At 41.6% G+C, this 18086-nt stretch overlaps 1 non-coding gene across 1 annotated transcript; it reads left to right on the forward strand.

Moving 5' to 3' along the window:
• Positions 1-6099: 6099 nt before the first annotated feature.
• LOC135278105 (U6 spliceosomal RNA) lies at positions 6100-6206 on the forward strand. Its single transcript, XR_010345665.1, has one exon. It is a non-coding gene; the product is annotated as a U6 spliceosomal RNA (small nuclear RNA).
• The last annotated feature ends 11880 nt before the right edge of the window (positions 6207-18086 follow it).

The raw sequence follows: 18086 nt of genomic DNA on the forward strand, positions 1-18086 counted from the left end.
TTAATTAGAAAATTAAAAGTTAGGAACTAGTCTGAAAAATGATGGAGAAATGCAGTCTGAAATAATGCTGAGGAAGAAGTGATGATGAAACCATGACAAATGGACTTTATCAACCAGCTATCAGAGCAAAAGACAGCAAAAACTGGAAGCTGAATGATTTCTCTCTTCCTATTCTGAAAACTAGAGGAAATCAACAAAGCAATGAAGTTTTCAAGCCTAACAGTTTGGGGCCACTTTGATGTCATTAGCCATCAAAGTGATGCTAATTATCCATTTCTACACATTAAATAATAAATTAGCAAGTGTTACTGAGGATGCGGTGGTGGGCACCTGTAACCCCAGCTACTCAGAGGCTAAGGCAGAGAACTGCTTGAATCCGGGAGGCAGAGATTGCAGTGAGCTGAGATTACACCACTGCACTTCAGCCTGGGTGACAGAACAAGTCTCCATTAAAAAAAAAAAAAAATTTCAAAAGCCACAAGTATTGAAAAATCCGTTGCTACATTGCCCCAAAATATTGGTAATATGAACTTGTATTAGGGTTCTCTAGAAGGACAGAACTAACAGGATACACACACACACACATATATATACACACACATACATACCCTGATATGTGTCTATCTATGCATATATATGTATATATATGGGAATTTATTAAATTTATTAAGTATTAACTTACACAATCACAAGGTCCCACAATAGACTGTCTGCAAGCTTAAGGAGCAAGGAGAGTCAGTCCAAGTCTCAAAACTGAAGAACTTTGGATTCCGATGTTAGAGGGAGAAAGATATAGGCTGGGAGGCTAGGCCAGTCTCACCTTCTCACGTTTTTCTGCCTGCTTTATATTCACTGGCAGCTGATTAGATGGTGCCTTCCAGATTAAGGGTGGATCTGTCTTCCCCAGCCCACTGACTCAAATGTTAATCTCTTTTGGCAACAGCCTCACAGACACACCTGAGATCAATATTTTGTATCCTTCAATCCAATCAAGTTGACAGTATTAACCATCACAAAAATAAGATTATGACACAAAGCCAGAGTTGATATACCCCTGAGGTAGGAGAGTAAAGGTATGTTGCTGGCCTTGCCAGCTGAAGGCAAATTGCTTCTGGTGGGCCTAATGGACAGGAATGGAGAAAAAGGCATTTGCCAAGGCAATGCCTGCATACCAGGTACTAGGAGATGTGTTAATTTGCTCAAGCAATGAAACCACATCTGGTACAGCAACTGCAATTGGAGCCACCACTTGGTTAAGCTTATGTTAATCCACTGTCATTCTCCAAGATCCATCCATCTTCTGCATAGGCCAAATAGGAGAGTTGAATGGGGATGTGGTTGGAAGAAGCACCACCCCTGCGTCTTTCAAGTCCTTGATGGTTGCACTAATCCCCTCAATCCCTCCAGGGATGTGATATTGTTTTTGATTTACGATTTTTCTAAGTAGAGGCAGTTCTAATGGCTTCCATTTGGCCTTTCCCACCATGGTAGCCCTCACTCTACCAGTCAGGGACCAATGTGGGGGTTCTGCCAGCTGCTAAGTATGTCTAAGCCAATTAAGCATTCTGGCACTGGGAAAATGATAGGATGAGTCTGGGGACCCACTGGACCCATTGTAAGTCAGACCTAAGCTAAAACTCCATTAATTACCTGACCTCCATAATCCCCTACTTTAACTGGAGGACCACAATGACATTTTGGGTCTTCTGGAATCAATGGTAGCTCAGAGCCAGTGTTCAGTAGTCCCAAAATGTCTGACTATTTCCCTTTCCCCAATGCACAGTTACCCTGGTAAAAGGCTGGAGGTCTCCTTGGGGAAGGATGGGGAAAAGATTCACTGCATAAATTGTTGATGATGTAGTGGGGTCCTTCCTCAAGGGGACTCAGTCTCCCCTTCATTCAGGGGGTTCTGGGTTTATAAACTGTCTCAAGTCTGGAAATTAATTGATGGGTCATGATTCTGTTTTAGTTATTCAAATTAGTCTTTTGTCCATTCAACCTAGAATTTTTCTCCTTATATAAATTAAGTAGGAATGCAGCAGGCTTCCTATCAATTTCACTTCTAGGAATACTGATTAATTAGCCAATGCCAGAGCTCTACATGAGTCAGACTATTCCAATTGCCACTTTGCCTCTGCTGTCCATTACAGTAGCTATAGGCAACTTGCCTTTGACGGTTGAGTGCTGCTAGTTGGCCCCTGCCTCCTCGAGATCCAATTATTCCCATTGTATTTAAATTTGGTAGTTGAATGACTGTGGTTCCCACCATTAGATCTGACAGACAGAAAAGAGCAATTACAGGGCTCTTCAAAGATGCAGGTGCTGCCCTCACAAATCTATTTTGCAAGGCATTGTTCAAGGGTATATCTTCTGGACCCTCCCAGCTGGGATGAGAGTAGGTCTAAAGTGACTAATCCACTCCACCACCCCAATCTCCCTAAGCCTTTAGATCCCTTCCTCTACATTAAAGCAAGGGAGATCAGACGTTTCCAGCTTGCTCACAGTGAGCTATCTTTTAATCCATATTTCAGCTAACCAAGCAAATAAACTGTTAGAACCTTTTTTATCTCCCCAAGCTGCAACATTAAAAGCAGAGTCCCTACTTAGTGGACCCAAATCAATAAATTCAGCCTGCTCCAACCATATACCCTTAATGTCCGTTTCCATGGCTGTTCTCCAGACTTCTGTTTATATAGACTACAGAACTCAAACAGTTCTTTTCGAGTCTGGCACATCTCCTCATGGGTCATACTCTCAACCTCACTTCCAGGAGCCCGCCAGGACTTTAGTCTAATTATGGGTGTAAAAGCAAATAAGGGTGTTGGGGGTGGCTCCTGAGGAGAATCAACATTATTTTGCCTGTCACTTGTCTCGGGGGGAGCCATCACTGCTGTCTCTGGCAGCACAGGGTTTATCTGCTCACACACAGGTGGAAAGGCAGATGGCAGCATAGGCTGAGGAGGGGACGTGGCCACCACTGGGTATGGAGAAGCTGTTCCTTCTGGCAAAAAAGGTTCAACAGAGTTTACAATCTCTGGGTCAGGGTCCTCCCACATGTCCCCATTCCAAGTTGCAGGGTCCCATTCTTGTCCAGTCAACACCCTCACTTTAACAGTGGACACCTGGTGAGGCCACGCCTGCACCTTTCCTTGCAGGTCAGCCACTCGCGTGATACGAGCGTTTGTGTCTGTCTTTCCACAATGTCAGCTCTTTCTCTACAGGAGATAAGACTTTGACTCAGGGAAATCTGAGCAGATTTCAGGTTCAGTATCTGCTTCCGAAGCCAGGAGACAGAATCCCTGAGTTCCTCATTTTCTTTCATCACTTTGTCCACTAAGGAGCAAGCAACCAGCTTCATTATGTTCCTTGGGTCTCTGCATGTGGTCAAAGGTATTATGTACAGAGTCACCAAACTCCTTGCGTCTCACGAGTGGTGAATCAGGAGTGTCACATGCATTTATTTTGCATAATTCTCTAAACAGTTCAAGCCAAGGACTATCAGTGTTCTCCATACCATTAAAAGTAGAGTCCTCAGCATTTTTAGGTCTAATCGTATTAAGCTGCCAATTTCCAAAAACCCAAAACCAATGAAAGAACTCCATCCTTAATATTCTGTTCCTCTAGAACCACTCCCTTTACCAAAATCTGTATTAGTCAGGGTTCTCTAGAGGAACAGAACTAATAGTGTGTGTGTGTGTGTGTGTGTGTGTGTGTGTGTGTGTGTGTGTATGAACTTACAAAATTGCAAGGCCCTACAATAGGCTGTCTGCAAGCTTGAGGAGCAAGAAGAGCCAGTTCAAAACTGAGTTTCAAAACTGAAAATCTTTGGAGTCCAACATTCAAGGGCAGGAAGCAGCCAGCACAGGAGAAAGATATAGGCTGAGAGGCTAGGCCAGTCTCGCCTTTTCACATTTTTCTGCCTGCTTTATGTTCACTGGCAGCTAATTAGAAGGTGCCCACCAGATTGAGGGTGGCTCTGCCTTCCCCAGCCCACTGACTCAAATCAATACTTTGTATCCTTCAATCCAATCAAGTCGACACTCAGTATTAACCATCACAAAACTTAATTTTTAAAAATCATCATCTCTATCTGTATACATGTTTTCTACCTTCTTAGATACAAGGCTATTTTTCTGACCAAAATTAAATACAAGTTCTGTTTCAGGTTAGAAGTCCTGTTTTAGATCAAGTTAGGTTATTGATTCGAGGCTATCTGATAGGAGCTTGATTCAATTATGAACTTGAGGAACATGTCAGGACAGTAACATAAAAACATGGAACTTCCAAGACGGTTAAGCCATGTTGTAGAGTTGATGGCCCCTTTTGACAGCAATAAAATACTTCACATCATGTCTCTCTAAAACTTGGTGTGTTACATTTTACTCTGACCATTTTTTCTTTTCACTACAACCTCTGACCCAACTTTTACAATAATTTCTTTCAGTTTTTTTCTACCGATATTCATGGAATTGCATGCACACACACGTGCGCACGTGTACACGCACACACACACACACAAACATGCCCCATTTGCAAGATTGTTACTCAATATTTTGCTATCTGATTTGACCTAAACTTCATCCAATACATGCATAGTGTGAATGTCTGTAAATATGATTTTTAAATCATATAAGCTCTGTGTCTAGTGTACCGCATATTTTTCCCTTTTGAGTAAAATTAAGAATCTGTAATAATAATCACAATATCGTTTATCCTCTTTTGATGCTCAAACAACACAGTCTGGTCAGCGGGGTCCTGTGGCCTGTCTCCTTTCTCTTTGACACTCCACAGCATCTGTGAGAGCAGCAAAGGTGTCTAGGCCTGCCTTGATTTCCCTGATTGCTTTCCATCAGGGAGAGACATTGACCTGGCCACTCCAAAGGAGATTTTACTGGAGATGGGGTGAGTTTGTTCCACATGAGCGCATATAACAGAGCATCAAAGATCTACGTGTTAAGGGTCCTGAATTCATGCAGTTCTTCCCAACTTCGCTCCAACTTTACTAAGCCCTTTCCTAAAATCGTTTTTTCAGATATGTTTTTAATTTTCCCTTTTAGAGCTACTACTAGTTCTTCAGAGTTTTCATTGTGTGAGTATATATATGTGACTTATAAAATGACGTAGTAAAACTAAGAGAAGAAAACAAAAGGCAAAAATGAATACGGTCATTTGTAATTCAAATGAATATACAATAGGCGTGTTTACAAACTAACATTTTCTATAACAACCTGGCTTTATGACAATCTGCAATTTCTAAAAAACATAAAGCTTTTTGTTTGAAATGCTGAATAGTAATGAGTCTGTATTTCCTATTGTCTTAGGAAAAATATTTTACAGTGCAGCATCTAAATAGAGAAAATTTGTTTGGGTAAAAGGAATTTAGGAAACTGCTTTCTCTTTGTTCAAGATTCCTTGTCCATATTTCCCTTTTAATTAAGGCCAGGCGAGAAGAGAATTAGGCGGTATAGTTATGCTGCATGGTTGTCCTTAGGGGAAATGCTTGTTGATTCCACACGGACAATCTCTGCCAAATGAGGCTTCGGCCTGGACTTTATGGAAGAGCTGCCTTGGCTACACGAGCACAGATCATGTGAACAGTGGCCGCTCTAAATGCACAGGGGAATTTTAAAGATGTTCCTAAATTATACTGGAATGATAAAAAGCTTAATTTATAAATGTCTGTGCGTTCCCTCGCTTACATGTTTAGTCTCAGCTATTTTACATCACGTTTGAGATTCAGAATCAGCTAAGTGGCATACTTAAAGTGGGAGGAAAAAGATAATATTTATAATTCTAGAGCAAATACATCATGGTGTATTCCATTCATATTTTTAAGCTGAGATACTCAGAAAGATAAAAAAATAGTTATATTCTTAGGTAACTGAATCATTACAAACTTTCAAAAACTTTTTCCTATGCCGAGTGCAAATAAACCATGTGACTGGGAATAATTTTTTTTTAAGTAAAAGGTTGGAACTTAATTTAAAAGTATTTCATAAACTTTTACATGTAAAATGCTACGCAGAGCAAAACTGAGTTATAAGTCATCACTCTGATCTTGAAGGGGAAATAAAATTACAGGTTGAAATGGCTAAATGTGTGCTCGCTTCGGCAGCACATATACTAAAATTGGAATGATACAGAGAAGATTAGCATGGCCCCTGCGCAAGGATGACACGCAAATTCATGAAGCGTTCCATATTTTTGCTGCAGTCGGCCACCTGTCATCTCGCTTTGCTTCCCTTCTGCGATCCCGCAATGACGTCACAGGGCCCTTTACTTCCCTTCCACGACCCTGCAATGAAGTCACAGGGCCGGTGACGTCATCGCTTTCCCTTTTTATTTTTAATTTAAAAATACTTATACAAAAAAAAAAAAAATGAGGCTACGCCTGGTGGCTCACGCCTGTAATCCAAGCACTTTGGAGGCCAAGGCGGGCGGATCACCTGAGGTGGGGAGTTCAAGACCAGCCTGACCAACATGGTGAAACCTCATCTTTAAAAAAAATTTTAAAAAAATGAAATGCCAAAATGTGAGACAACAAAACCTTAAGACACGCTAAATAAGGACAGCCAGAGAGCCAAGGTACGAATTTCCAGTAATTCATGTATTGAGGGGAAAGAGGGATTGGATAAGTATGCCATTAAGACACACAAACTAATATTTGTGTTTTTAATATGTACAATCATCTTAAAATGAACGACTGACAGTGCTCTTAAATACTTTAATAACTGTCAGGCTGGACTTCCAATAATAAGAATCAGTCATGGTACGTGGGAGCAGCAATTCATGAATGCTTTATTGTTCAGCTGCTGTTGAGTGAGAGTGGAGTGGAGGAAGCAGTCGAATGTGGAAGCTGGAAAATGGGCCCTGAGTCTACAATGGATTCAAATTCCAGCTCCATCACTTAATAGCTTTGTGGTCATACGGGAGTATTGGACTCTCTTCAAGACTCCGTTTGCTCACCATAAGACAAGAATGATAAGACAAAAAGTCACCACTTTTGGTGACTGCCATGTATAGATTAGACTTATTTTTAGGTTCCTTTAAAGTCAACACCATGGCAGAAATTTCAGGACACCCAGAGACCAGCTGATAGTGTTTCTGTCCTCCATTTGAGCCCACTCAGATAACTGCTCACAATTTTCAATTCTCTGCTAGTGATGTGAATGCCGTTTTTATTTCTTTGGAGAGATCTGGATCTTCCTGTGGTCATCAGACCACAGAAGGACCTTTGCCTGCAAACAAGTACTTACTTTCAAGAAGGGAGATGTTTCTGTCCCCATCTCAGAAAATACAGCTGGCTTAAAGTTCGGGATAACAAACTCCCAAGCCAGTTTGTTAGAAACACCACTGAGTCGGAAGTCACAAGCTCTCTTAGATACGTCGGACTTGTGGACTTCCCTTTAGACCACATCTAAAGCTTGCCTCCTGTGGGTGTTCTTTACGGATGATCGACACCTCACCACTCCTTCAGCCAGTGGCAAGTAAAAGCAGTCCCATCAAATTCCTCCTTCAGGGACCTCACGTTGCATTTAAACAGGTTAGCAGGTAATTGCTTTGCATGTGTTATCTCCCAAGCTATATCTTGAACGTTCCCAGCCTGAAGACAGGGCATACGTTTTAATTCTTCCTCAATAATTTGAACAGAGCTTAGTAAATATTCTGGGGACAAGTTGATTTGAGAGAGTGGGAGAAATCAACATCATTCTTGCCAACATACTGTGATATGTTTCTCTTCCTGTGCAGGGCAACATTAGAATGGGAAGTTTTTTCACCAATAGGTGGCAGTGGCGATTTAATGTCTAGACGGATTGTTACAGCAGAAAAACAGTAAATTGCTAAAAATAGTTGATTGTATGTTCCATTCCTGCAATACATTTTCTAACACTTTTCCTCTTAGCTGTGTCTGCCACTGCCCTGGGTGAATGTTGCCTGAACAATTGTAGCGACTTCTTAACGAAGCTCTCCAGTCTTGACCCTTTTCCAGTAGCCCCTGGTATTTCTGCCAAATCACATTCTTTTATTTATTTATTTTACTTTAGGTGCATACTATATCTGGCATTTCTCCCCATGTTATCCCTCCCCACCCGCCCCTCCCTTCCCACCCCCCACTGTCTCTCCCCTACCCCCACCAACTGTCCCCAATGTGTGATGCTCCTCTCCCTGAGTCCACGTGTTCTCATTGTTCAATACCCACCTATAAGGTGCTGATCTGATCATGTCAGTGTCCTGCATAAGCTCATAGGTGCTCCATATGTTGTGCAGTGCCAAATCCAAACAACCGAACTGGTTTTCAAAACTGTCGTCATTTGGAACCTTTGTAAGTTTCACTCTTACTTTATTATCCAGCTACACTGGTCTTCTCAATTGTTTTTTCCATCAAGTATATCCCATTGCTCTGAAGCTGATATATCCTTAGAATATATATTATTCATATATGTATAAATCCTATAGGTACATCATATAAATGTCAATTCTTATATTCCCACCCATTTCCTACAGCTTGCCTAGTTGGAATTGATTACTCTGTTACTTATTCCCAAAGCACTTTGTTCCTTTAAGGCTTTCTATCCCCCTAGGATTGTTTTCAAGATCAGATACTTTCAGACATGTGCACTCTAAGTACTGTGAATTTCCAAAGAGAGGGAGTGGTATGCATGTGTTCACAGAAGAGAGAAAGAGTACGCACATAAAACATTTAAAAGTCTAACAAATTGTCATCGTGTCTTGATTACAAAATGCTTGCCAATAGCATCACAAAGAAACAAAGATGAGTTATTAGAGGTAGGGTAGTCTTTGCCAAAAACGATGCTGAAGAAATTGGACACCCATAGGCAAAAGGAAAAAAAAAACAGACATAGACAGTATACCTTTCATGAATACTAACTTAAAATGAATCATAGGCCTAAATGAAATGTAAGACTATAACTTCTAGAAGAAAATCTAGGAGAAAACACAGATGATCTTGGACTTTGGACTTGGCAATGGGTTTTTAGATTTAGTAATGAGTTTTTAGATACATTACCAAAGTACACTTCATGACAAAAAAAATCGATAGGTTGGACTTTATTAAAATTTAAAACATTTATGAGAGATACTGTTAAGAGAATGAAAAGATAAGCCACACACTGGGAGAAAATGTTTGCAAAATATATAGCAGATAAAGAACTTGAATCCAAAATATAAAAAGAACTCATAAAATTCAGAAAACAAACAACTCAGTCTAAAAATAGACAAAATGGCCAGGCACTTTGGGAGTGAAGTTTACAGATAAACAAGGGAAGAAGCTAGAATGATCCATGTGATAATGGATTCAAACTAGAAACCTCAGTATAAATTCATGTTTAGTTTAATACAGGTACACATTGTTACACATAGAAATATTTGTGGAAACATGTATATACACTGGTTAGTGCACATGTACTGCCTTGCCCTGTCAGTGCAGAGGGTCAGAGGCAGTAACACCCAGTAATGAGGAACACGCCTAGAGCCCGGGTCCTGCTTTCTAATAGCATTCGCTAATAGCTAATAAAAGGGTCCTGGGCTCCTTGGACAACCGGCCAATTCTAACACTGGGGCAGGAACTACTCGAGCGGAGCCTGAAGTATCTTGTAGTGCCAGAAGGAAGTGCAAAAAGAAAAAACACCCACACATACATGCAACGATGGGGAGGGAGGCGTCTGTCAAAGGAACTCAGGAGCCAGCTAAAAGAGCCATCCTTATTGATATTTCCCTTTAAAGGAAGGAAAAAAAAAGCTCCCAATGGCCAAAACTGGAATAATTTAAGCAACAACAGAAATAAGGTAGTGCTAGATTATAATCCAGGGTATACCATGAATATTCATAAGTCTTTCCTGGTATAAATAAATAATTGAATAAATAAATTGGAGGAAAGAGACAAACCTCCTTTCTGAAAAATTCTAAATAATTTATGTAGATACTATGCCCTCAAGGAAGGGATGCGTAACTCCGCAGTCCTTGAGTCTGGTCAGAGCATAGTGACCTCTTCCCAAGGAGCACAGTATGGACAGGGGGAAAGAGCAGCCTCACAGTAGAGAAACCGGAGAAACACTGCCTCAGACAGATGGTCAAGGTCAACACCAACAGTGATATCGTGCTGGTAGTGTGCACCCTTGGTATGATGTAATGAAAATGTACTTCAGGCCGGGCGCAGTGGCTCGTGCCTATAATCCCAGCACTTTGGGAGGCCAAGGCAGGGGGATCACTTGAGGTTGGGAGTTAGAGACCAGCCTGGCCAACATGGCGAAACCCCGTCTCTACTAAAAATACAAAAACTAGCCAGATGTGGTGGCAGACGCTTGTAATCCCAGCTACTCGGGAGGCTGAGGCAGGAGAATCGCTTGAACCCAGCAGGCAGAGGTTGCAGTGAGCCAAGACTGCACCACTGCGCTCCAGCCTGGGCGACAGAGCAAGACTCCATCTCATAAAACAAAAAACAAGAAAATGCCACACCTTTTTTGGTCTCCTCCCTAGAACCCATAATCCCAGACTAATCATGAGAAAAACATCAGACAAATCCCAATTGAGGGACATTCTATAAAATACCTGAACAAAACTGCCAAGGAACACCTGAGAAACATGCCCCCGCCCCTCCTCACCAAGAGAAGCCTAAGGAGATAAAAGGACTAAATGTGAAGTGGTGTCCTGGAAATAATACTGGAGCAGAAAAAAGGTAATTAGAGAAAAAAAAACACAGAACATCTGAATAAAGTGTGGGCTTTATCATGTTAATAACCCAATTTTTCAATATTGGGTTATTAATTATAACAAATTACCAAATTAATGTTAAGATATTAATAACATGGAAAACTGTGCAGGGTAGTTGGGAACGCTTCATGCCACCTTCACAGTTTTTCTATAAATCTAAAATTTTTTGCCAGGCACAGTGGCTCAAGTCTGTAATCCAAACACAGGGAGGCTGATGTGGGAGGATCACTTGAATCCAGGAGTTCAACAGCAGCCTGGGAATCATAGTGAGACCCTGTTTCTACAAAAAAAAAAAAAAAAAAAAAAAAAATTTTATTTTTGAAGTTCCAGGGTATACGTGCAGGATGTGCAGGTTTGTTACACAGGTAAACATGTGCCATGGTGGTTTGCTGCACCTGTCAACCCTAGGTAGTAAGCCCAGCATGCATTAGCTCTTTTTCCTGATGCTCTATCCCACATCCTGCTCTCCCCCAGCAGGCCCCAGTGCGTGCTCTTCCCCTCCCTGTGTCCATGTGTTCTCATTGTTCAGTTCTCACTTGTAAATGAGACCATGCGGTGTTTGGTTTTCTGTTCCTGCGTTAGTTTGCTCAGAATAATTCTTCCAGCTTCATCCATGTCCCTGCAAAGGATATGACCTCATTCTTTTTTTATGACTGCATAGTATTCTATGGTGTGAATGTACCACATTTTATTTATCCAGTCTATCATTGATGAGCATTTGGGTGGATTCCATGTCTTTGCTATTGTGGATAGTGCTGCAATGAACATACACGTACATGTATCTTTATAATAGAAAGACTCATATTCCAAGGATTTAGAATAGACATCCTTGGAATGACTTATATTCCAAGTATATACCCAGTAACAGCATTGCTGGGTCAAATAGTATCTCCAGTTCTAAAACTTTGAGGAATCACATTCTCTTCTGCAATGGTTGAACAAATTTACATTCTCACTAATAGTGTAAAAGTGTTCCTATTTCTTTGCTACCTCACCATTAAAAATTAGCTGGGCATGGTGGTGGGTACCTGTAGTCCCAGATACTCAAAACGCTGGGGTGGAAGGGTCGCTTAAGCCTAGGAAGTTGAGGTTGCAGTGAGCCGTGATCACACCACTATACTTCAGCCTGGGCAACAGAGTGAGACCCTATTAAAAAAAAATTCTAAAATAGGAAGTCCATTTAAACAAAAGTCCAGATCATGTATAATTCTAATGATTTCTATAGAATCATATAAAATTGCTTTCCATATAACAAAAGAGTAAACATTTAAAGCACTACCCTTGATTTTATAACCTTCTCCCCAAAACTACTGAACATACCATCATCACAATATATATTAATACTGTTTGTCATAACGTTTTGACATACTTTCCATGGTTCTCAAATGTCGGTCATACTGTTTCCTCGGAGAGCCACTGCAAATATGGAAGAGTGAGTTGAATAGATATGTTGCACGGGAATTAGTACTGGCATTTAGAGAAAGTAAATAGGGATATTAAACATCCGGCAGGCCGAGCGCAGTGACTCACGCCTGTAATCCCAGCACTTTGGGAAGCCGAGGCAGGCGGATCATCTGAGATCAGAAGTTCAAGACCAGCCTGACCAACATGGTGAAACCCCATCTCTACTAAAAATACAAAAATTAGCCGGCATGATGCTGCGCACCTGTGATCCCAGCCACTCGGGAGGCTGAGGCAGGAGAATTGCTTAAACCTGGGAGGCGGAGGTTGCAGTGAGTCGAGATCACACCACTGCACTCCAGCCTGGACGACAAAGCTAGACTCTGTCTCCCCCACCAAAAAAGAGAAAAAATCACTTGATAAATGTATACATTAGAGGAAAAAAGCTAAATGGTTTTAAGGACTATCTCCATGAAGTTTACTCTCCATTCTTGGACTATTTCTTTCCAGATTACCAGTCAATGATTTAAAACAAGAGCAAAATCCACCTAAGAGATAGATGTTATCAAGTGGTTTCAGCTGTCATCAGAGGCACCACTGCTTTGTGAAAGGAAAATTACTGCACGATTAGTTATCTTTATCAGTCTATTGTCAGTTTGAATGATCTGGATCAACATCCTGGGAATTTACCTAATTTCATTAACCTCACACTTCACAATAATTCAGCACACGTGGCTAAACCAATCTATTACATGTTGGTTCTTTTAACTTTCAATCCAGAATATAAACTTTTCTGACGTTCTCAAACGTTATCAGAGTTCAAGATAGGAGTTCCTATCTTCTCAGTCTTTGGTGTTCTTAAGAACCACACAGGAATTGGGCGAAAACAGAGTTTTCTCAGGTCCCATCTCTAGAAATTCTGATTTTTAGATCTGAGTGTGGGAATCAGGGAACCACATCTTTAATGAGCAAGCCCTGCCCCCCCACCAACCATCCTGGAAAAAAAAATTCTGCGTAGAGAGTCTGTGAATCGCACTTTTTAAAAAGTTTTAATTTTGTAATGCTTTGTATTGAAATCATTTAAGACTCACACGAAAGTGGCAAAAGTAGTACAAAGAGTTCCTATTTACTACTCACCCAGCTACCCTAAATGCTAGCATCTAATGTAACCATAGTACAATCATAAAACCCAGAAAATTAAAATGAATACGGTATTGTCAACTACACTCCAGGGTGGATGCACACTCAGCCACGTTCTCTGCTGACAGCCCAGGGGACGACCCAGAATCCCACTCTGCTTCATGAGTCTGGCCTCCTAGAATCCTCCAATCTGGGAAGTTCCTCAGACTCTTGTCCTTCATGACCTTGACACTTTTCAAGAACACTGACTAGTTATTTTGCAGAATGTCTCTCAGTTTTGGTTTTCTTTTTTCTTTTTCTTTTTTTTTTTAAAGCAGGATCTCATGCTGTTGCCCAGGCTGGAGTGCAGCGGCATGATCATAGCTCACTGCAGCTTCAAACTCCCAGGCTCAAACAATCCTCCCACCTCAGGTACCTAAATAGCTGAAACCACAGGCATACACAACTATGTCCAGTTATTTTAATTTTTTTTTTATTTTTTGGGGAGACAGGGTTTTGCTATGTTGCCCAGGCTGTTCTTGAACTCCTTGGCTCAAGCGATCCTCCCTCCTACCCTCCCAAAGTGCTGGGATTACAGGCATGAACCATTGCACTCACCCAGTTTGGGTTTTCCAAAGTCTCTTTGTGATTAAATTTTGCTCATGCATTTTGGCAAGAACACCACAGAAGCAACAGGGTGCCCAACTCAGGGCATCTTATCAGGAGACAGGTGATGTCGCTATGTCTTCTTACTGCTATTGTTTGATCACTTGGTCAAACTGGCATTTGCCAGATAGCTCCACAGTAAATCTACTGGTTTTCCCTTTGTAATTAGTAAGTATCCTGTGGGAAGACACTCCTTGACCAAGTGCCTTGCTTCTCTTTCTCGTTTCTTTCTCATACTTTTTTTTTTTTGAGACAATGCCTTGCTCTGTCACCCAAACTGAAGTTCAATGGCACGATCACAGCTCACTGCAGCTTAAACCTCCCAGCTTCAAGTGATCCTCCCACCTCAACCTTCCAAGTAGCTGAGACTACAGACATACCACCATTTCCCCACCTGGCTAATTTTTCAATGTTTGTACAGACGGCATCTCACTATGTTGCCCAGTCTGGTCTCAAACACCTGGTCTCAAGCGATCCTCCCACCTTTACCTCCCAAAGTACTGGGATTACAGGCTTGAACCACCATGTCTGGCCTCTTCTCTCATATTTTAACTTACTAATTTTAGACCATTGATAACTGACAATTGCATCAATTGCTGTGTGTTTACTAAATGGTCATTTACCATTGTTATTAATGGATTTTCCATTGTTATTAATGATTCCTTCATTCTTTCTCCCCTATTTATATTTATTCAATAATTTTTTTATATATGAGACACTCGGTTCTACTAAATATTCAGCCAACATTTTTCGAGCTTCTATGATCAGTTAGGCTTTTCTCTAAGTCCTGGACAGGTGAGTAATAACAGTTCTTACTTTTTAGAACATTTTAGTGCATTAGACTCAGGTGAGTTTGATTAGCATAACATATTTTCACCAAGCCTGCTTTAAGAGGCTTGAGTTAACTGAACTTCTGGTATTGATCAGGGGCTCTCAAATTTTAGTGAAAATAAGAATCACTTAGGGCCGGGTGTGGTGGCTCATACTTGTAATCTGAAAACTTTGGGAGACCGAAGTGGGAGGATCACCTGTCGCCAGGAGTTCGAGACCAGTCTGAGCAACACAGCGAGACCTCATCTCTATGAAAAAATTTTAAAATTAGTTGGGTCTGGTGGCACATTTCTGAAGTCCCAGCTGTGCAGGAGACTGAGGCGGGAGGATCACTTGAGCCCAGGAGTTCAAGGCTAAAATGAGCTACGATTTCAATTGGGAAACTTGAGAAACAGGCAGCCGCAATACAGAGACTGACTCAGTACAGCCAGAAAGAGAACAGCTCATCTGTGTGTGTTGCCATGGGACCTCAATGATTAAGACACAGGGGGTCAAGAACCACACTTGAAAACTGCTCTAGACTGAGAGCTTCCACAGAGACTAAAACTCTTTGCAAGGGCCCTGGAGCAGTATATTAGTCCCTTCCTCTTTGGCATATTTTTAATTAAAAGATGCATTTTCATTTCCTCAGAAAAATTCTCTTCTTTTCTAAAGCATACAAACAATTCTTTTATTTAGGGCTGTCAAGTCTTTCCCAAGACTCATCAGTTTCTCTGACCAGTGGAGAAAAATCCTTGTGGAGGATGAAAACGCACTGGCTTTCTGCTCATTGAGGGCTGTGTGATCATAGCACTTGTTAGCAGTTCTAGAAAAGGGTGGTTTTGCTTAATCCTGCTCCTCTGAGCGCTCTGGATGACCTAAGCCTCATCGTATAAGGTTCTTGAAAATCACCATGGAAAAGCAAATAAAACACATTATTGTAGTTTCAAAATGTGCTAAAATGTTAGTGTGAGGTTTGTTCTTGGGTTCTTGCCGAGTTTCGAAGGAAGAAACTGAGGCCAACACAAGAAGATCCAGTGTGAAGGAATTTATTCAGGCTCCCGGGCGAGGTTCTGCAGTCCGACAGGAGGGGCCAGTGAAGTCGCACGGACTCCTCTCAGACGTGGGGTTTTATAGGGAGTGAAGGAGCTCGATTGGTTGTGGGAGAGCAGGACTACTATTGGGTAAGGTTACAAGCCTTTGTTTGCATACAGGACTTGGCTGCTATTGGTTAGAATTACTCGGCTGCTATTGGCTAGAAAGACTTGGCTACTATTGGCTAGAATCACAAGACCCTGCTTGCATACTGGGTTCTTTAAGGGAAAGCCAGGCTGTGTGAGAAGGGGAGAAGGGAGCATGCCCGAGTATGTCCGAGCTTTCGGACAAAGGGCGGGCAGTGTCCGAGCTCCCAGCGAGGCAACTGGCCTTACAGTTAGTACGTTTAAATGTGCTCAATAGCAGTTTTCTGCATGCTGTGCAACTTTTACTGTGTTCCTGAGGAGGGCCTGAAATACAGTAGAATCAGGAAAGAGTCTACTTGAAGTGTTGGTCATCAAAGGCCAGTACTGAGAAGCCACTTCTCTCTTTCCTAGTGTATGAATGTGGGCAAAACATCGAGGAGCTGAGTCTTAGCTCCTCAAAACAATGGGGTAATCCCAGTATCTGGCTGGGCCAACCTCACAAGGAATGGATGAGATTCCAATGCGATCGTGATGCAGGGAAGTACTTTTTGTTTCGATTATAGTAACTCACATAAATACTCTCTGTTATTATGGGCCACAAATACATTTAGTTGATTGCCATTCTTAGAAATAAAGGGCATTAGGCCGGGTGCAGTTGATCATACCTGTAATCCCAGCACTTTGGGAGGCCCAGGTGAGTGGATCACCTGAAGTCGGGAGTTTGAGACCAGCCTGACCAGCATGGAAAAACCCTGCTCTACTAAAAATACAAAAAATTAGCTGGGCGTGGTGGCGCATGCCTGTAATCCCAGTTACTTGGGAGGCCGAGGCAGGAGAATGACTTGAACCTGGGAGGTGGAGGTTGCGGTGAGCTGAGATTGCGCCATTGCACTCCAGCCTGGGCAACTAGAACAAAACTCTGTCTCAAAAAAAAAAGAGAAATAAAGGACATTAACCCTCATTGCTTAGAGTTCCCTGAAGAAAGTACTGCATTCTATTCAGAGTGTAAAAATGTTCAGATGATTAGATTATGATTATAATAATGAGGGGAACAGCATTTTCCACCTCAAAAGACTAACAGTTTATGTGCTGTTTCTTGTCTTTATCAGATCTAATAAGCAGCAAAAAGAATGTTCATTTATAATAAATTTTGAGAGATATAATTTGAGCTATATAGATAGAAATATTATTTATTGCTTTAAATAAACCATTCATATGATGGTTTATTTCTTATGAATGGACTCTGTGCCACCAGTTAAATTAATGAATTTTTTCTGAGTGAGATCAATGGTGGAGCTGAGAAACCCGTCAGAAGGAGAGTCTCCAGTCCTCCTGTGCCGCTGAGCATGTTAAGCCTACTATAAAGTTTGTTTAAATTTCTCTCTTCTACCTTCTTACACAGTCTTAAATATAAAACAAACTCAAACCCTTTAAGGGAAAAAAGTTCCCTTATGTATCTGCTAATCTCCTTGTAAATCTCCCAAGCTTGATTAATATGATTACTTAAACCCAACTGTCCAAAGGGGATTTTTGACAGTTTTATGAAGGAATTAGTTATTTTCTATTTTACAGCCAGTCCTTTTCCTCTCAGCTGTGAAGCTGGGTGTCTGGGAGCCAGCGCCAGCGGCACTCGGCCTGGTCTTGTTCACAGAGAAGTCCCCAAGCCACATCCTGGATGTCTCACCCGCAAAGATGCTTCCCTCTCTCACCTGCGAGTTCTCTTTAAAAACATATGTAATGATTAAAAGAATGTCTTTTGTCTCTTTAGCCAAATTACTGTTAGGTGACTTTCCCTTTCCATCACAATGAATAAGCATTTGTGAGCCGCCCATGGCCTCCCAGAGCTGCGTTCTTGGGCTCTACTTAGAAGTTGCTTTCACCATGGTGACTTGTCCTATTCTCAGCTCTGGCCTGTCCCCCTTTCCCCAGATTTATGGAGCAGTCATTTTTATTTTTTATTCAGTTTGACTCTATTCCCATCTATCAACTGCCCTCCTTTAGAAAGGCAAGGGACCTGTTTTCCTTTTTCCCACAGGATGTAAACGCTAGAGCAGTGGTTCTCAAAACGGTTCTCCCAGGCTCCCTGGGGAACTTAGAAAGGAAAGCTGTCCACAGCAGGGTGTCGTGGCTCACGCCTGTAATCGCAGAACTTTGGGAGGCCAAGGCGGGTGGATCATC

Source organism: Aotus nancymaae, unplaced genomic scaffold, assembly GCF_030222135.1.
Source record: "Aotus nancymaae isolate 86718 unplaced genomic scaffold, 86718_ANA_hifiasm-v0.15.2.pri h1tg000036l, whole genome shotgun sequence".
NCBI lineage: Eukaryota > Metazoa > Chordata > Mammalia > Primates > Aotidae > Aotus > Aotus nancymaae.